Below are 4,676 nucleotides of genomic sequence, written 5' to 3'. Positions count from 1 at the left end.
AACCTCAAGTTTAGGATAATAAGCCTTAATAAATTTATTTATTTATTTTGAAACTGGGTGTCCGGACTAGCTTGTACATGTTATTAGCATTTGAGATTCGAACTTGAAATTGTGTGTCTTAACTACACATCCCAACACTCGTCCTACTACTTGAGCTATCTAAGGGTAGGTAATATATTGATTTATGTTGATTACATGTTATGAGAAGGAGCATGGGGTGAAGTCTTGATAATTGTATAAACCAACATTTCAATGCTTATAATTAACTTGTTAAGACAATTAATACGGCCTTTAATATAACTAAAATTTCTAGTTGAGGTAATTACATAAGCCCGTTTAATCAAATATGTCAATCAAAGAATTATATTTCATTTAATGTCTTTAAATATTTCATTTCCTTTTTATCCCGTTCTCCACATTAATACGAAATCCATACAATTAAGGAAACATTCTTAATTACCGTAGTGCCCTTAGAAAATATTTGCTGCTAAAGTTGGACACTGTGATTAGAGAGATTAATAGGTGATAAATTGATAATTCATTAAACTTAACTAGGTTTGCCTACATTTACCATAATGCCCCTTATAATTGAAATTTAGTGATAAAGAAAATTTTTACTTTCAACTGATAAGAGTATTAATAATTTTTTTTTTAAATGAGAAAATCAAAATGATGACACATGTTTATGAAAACAATTAAAAAGAAATACAAATTTTCAAAAAGACAAAAAAATGACACTTAACTGTATAAAATGTTAAATTTAACAAAAAAAAANTTTATTTCTTTTGTTTAATTTACTCTATATGGAGTGTTATGCAACGGAAACATAAACTCTAACACTAGCTATTGAATATAATAATAACAAGTAGTAAAACATAAATAAATAACCAAAATTTAATGCAAAAATAAAGAATACCAGGAATTACGAGGTTCGGTATTGAAACCTACGTCCTCGGGCGCTGCAAAAGAAAACTCCACTATCTCCAAACAATATTATAAACTTTTGGGTAATACAACAAATACCCAAAACAAATGGGAGATACAACAAAACTTGCAAACTAAAGGGTCCTTAAAGAAAGAACCCTAAACAAAAGAAGTATAATGGAATTACATCTTGGGATACAATTAACATTGATTTAGGTCTTTATATATAGGCCTCAAAAGTTTCCCACTTTTCATTCCTTTTCAATGTGGGACAAACTAACTCATTTTGGCCTATTACATGTAAGTCCCTAAACCTTTCTCCATTATCACTTCTACCCCATGTGATTTTGCTAAAAGCCATTTTTCAACAAATCTCCACCTTGGCGAATTAGCAAATCTTCAAAGTTTTATATTCTTCTGCCAAATTTTGCAACACCTTCAAATGCGTCAAAAGCACAATCAAGCTCGCAGGATATTGATCAAGTTCAAACAATAAATGAACTTGACCCTTGTCACTACTGAAGTTAACATGTCTGTAGGATTATCTTCTGTGCCAATCTTCTGGAAAATCATTTTCCCATTTTCAATATAATCCTACACAAAAACTATACCAATATCTATAGTACATAAAATATACTGTAGAAACCATTTCACAACTTGCAAATGTCCTTTACTAGGATCATGCATATGCCTGTTCACCATACTAACTGCTTGTGAAATATCAGGCCTTGTGTACCCATGGCCCATCATACATTGATCAAATCGCTTGTACCACTATCTTGGTGACTGCTTCAAACTATATAGCGATTTCTTCAATCTGCAAACCCAATTTTTCTTTCCAGCAACCCTATAATCATCTGGCTGAGTTTTGTAGATTTCCTCTTCCAAACTACCATGTGAAAACGCAATTTTCACATCCAATTGAACTANTGCAAAGAAATTAGATTAAAGGAGAAGAGAAACACCCTTAATTGGACAACATATTATTTAAAAATTTCTTATTTATTTCCTATAATAATTTGAATTACAAAAACACCCTTATAGCCAATTAAGTTAAACGAACCTGGGCTATTAACTGACCCTTAACTTTGTATTGTGAAACTTGTTGTCTTTTTGTGATTGTTTGTAAAAAAACTGACACCAAATTGATAATCTCCCCTATGATTAATATATTGATTTATGTTGACTAGATGTTATTGTTTTAAGAGCAAACGACATAATCCCACCTGAAGTTTGGGGAAATCCCAAGTTGGTACCCCTGGTTCAATTTATCCCGTTTTGCACTCTTAACTAACACCTTTCGCTTGGTTTTAATATCAAAAGGGTAAAAACGACATTTAAGACAAATTAAATTCAAATAATAAAGAAGCCTGGGGAAATGTTGCAAAACGTGTGGAGGATAATGTATGATGACTAGAGTTATTGGAGAAGTCAGGCCCCCAAAAAAAATCTTTGAACACTTACACTTTCTCTTTCAAACGAAAATATAGATTTTTTTCTGAAAAATTAACCCACAAACCTCATCGCCTGTGCAACAAAAATCGCAGCCATTAATCCCTCTGACCTTCTTCCTATCCCACAGTCAAACTCGTAAGCTTACCAGACACAGATATAGTCTCTCACTCCCACTTTGACTCCCAAACAAGATGAACAAAATCAATATTCCAATGAATATCCTTATCTCCTCATCATCCTTCTAACTAACGCTTTCCCTTTCAGGCCTCACTGAATCCTTGCTACTTGGTTTTTCTGCTTTGACTCCTAAACAAGATGAACAAAAGCAGTCGTACACTTATCATCTTTGTCAATGGCATTTGGCGAAAACTGTAAACCAGTGAATACGAAACGACAACTAGACCCAGACCCATTAACTTGAAACCACCATATCGATCGCACAGACACAACCTTCGGAGGAATACAAGCCATCAACGAGAAGAGAATTCTCATCAGCTAGAGGAAAACGAGCGACGAGTAAAGAAAGACAACGGTTCGAGGAGAAGGACGATATGGCGACGTGGTCTGCAGTAAGGTATATCGATAGTTGATTTACTTATTTTTTGTATATGGTTTGTGCTGGATTTTTCTGTGGATTGGTTTTTTGGTTATTTCTGTGTGTTTGGTGGTGGTGTATTGGTGTTAGGATTGTGGTAGTCGTGTAAGGGTGGTTATTGGGTGGTGGTAGATAGATTAGTGGTGTGTGTTTGCTAGTTCAATGGGGGTATGTTGGTGGTCAGTTGGTAATGGTGATTGTATGATGGCGTTAGGGTGGTTGTTGGGTGGTGGTGGGATGGTGATAGTGGTAGTAGGGGGCTTTAGGATTAGGGTTAGGGTTTTGGTGTAGTGGTGGTTTAGGATATTGGTGTTGCATGACAATGTTAGTATTGGTGGTGGTGTGTGTATGGTGGTATAGAGGTGGTATAGTTGACATTGGTGTTAGGGTGACTTTCGGTATATTGGCTGGAAACTAGTAACTGTCTTAAATGGTATCTAGCAGTGGTTGACAACTTCTGGTGTAACAATGCCATGTACCTAAGGTGGTGGTAGGATGGTGATGGTGGTAGTAAGGGGTTTTAGGATTAGGGTTAGGGTTTTGGTGTAGTGGTGGTTTAGGATATTGGTGTTGCATGGTAGTGTTAGTATTGGTGGTGGTGTGTGTATAGTGGTATAGTGGTGGTACAATTGATGGTGGCGTTAGGGTAATTTTTGGTATATTGGTTGGAAATCAGTAACCTTCTTAAATGCTGCCTAGCAGTGGTTGACAACATTTAGTGTAATAATGCCATGTACCTTGGGTGGTGGTAGGGTGGTGATGGCTGTTGTAGGGTGGCGATAGTTGATTTTTTGTTTATAATTGCTTAGTTGTGTTTGTTTATACAGTCTGAAACCAAATTCCTATGACTTTAAAGTTGAAGTGTTTAGTTTAGGATATACTAAATGTTGGTCTAAATGAGTATAGTTACATATGTTTTATTAAAGATGTGAAATGATATGTGGCTTCGAAGAATGAGGTTGTCGAAATGAACCCTTATGAGAAGTTTAAGGCAGAGGTTGAGCTACCTTTATCAAGGGCTAGATACGTAGTGGAAGGGGATGATGATATGGAATTCATATTTGAGCAATATAAGAGTTTTGGCAAGCGAGTGATAAAGGTCTATGTAGAAGCCATATCAGTGGACTTTGTTGAACTTAGAACTTTATTAGAAGCCCAACCAGAGGACAATGAGGGTTTTTTGAGGCAAGATAATGAGGAAGATGAAGAAGGTATTCTCGATGAGTTCCACTAGAGTGTTAAAAGTGATCATGAAGAAGACCATGAGAGTGGGCAGGATGGGCAAAGAAGTGGGGTGGTTGAGGGAATAGAAACTAGATCGGAAAGTAGGGTGGTAGAGGGAATTGAAATTAGGCAGGGAAGTGGTGGGGTAGAGGGAAATCATTCTGGGCAAGGAAGTGGTGGGGTTGAGGACATTGAAGTTTGAGGGGAAATGTTTGAATACCATGAGGACAGTTCATATGAAGGTTCTATTGATGATGAAGATGCAATAACTATATTTAGCAAGCACATGAAGGGTCAACAGTTTGCATATGGGGATAATGGGAAAATGCACTTTAAAGTTGGTCAAGTGTTTGAGGGAGTTGATCACTTTAGGAAGGTGTTTTGAGATTATGTAATTCAGAGGGGGTTTTCTGTTAGGAAGATTCACAATGAGAAAAGAAGATTTAAGGTCAAATGTAAGCAGCAAACTGTTATTTTG

The sequence above is a fragment of the Pistacia vera genome, unplaced genomic scaffold (assembly GCF_008641045.1).
Source record: "Pistacia vera cultivar Batoury unplaced genomic scaffold, PisVer_v2 Contig121, whole genome shotgun sequence".
Classification (NCBI taxonomy): domain Eukaryota; kingdom Viridiplantae; phylum Streptophyta; class Magnoliopsida; order Sapindales; family Anacardiaceae; genus Pistacia; species Pistacia vera.
This window is presented reverse-complemented; position numbering follows the sequence as displayed.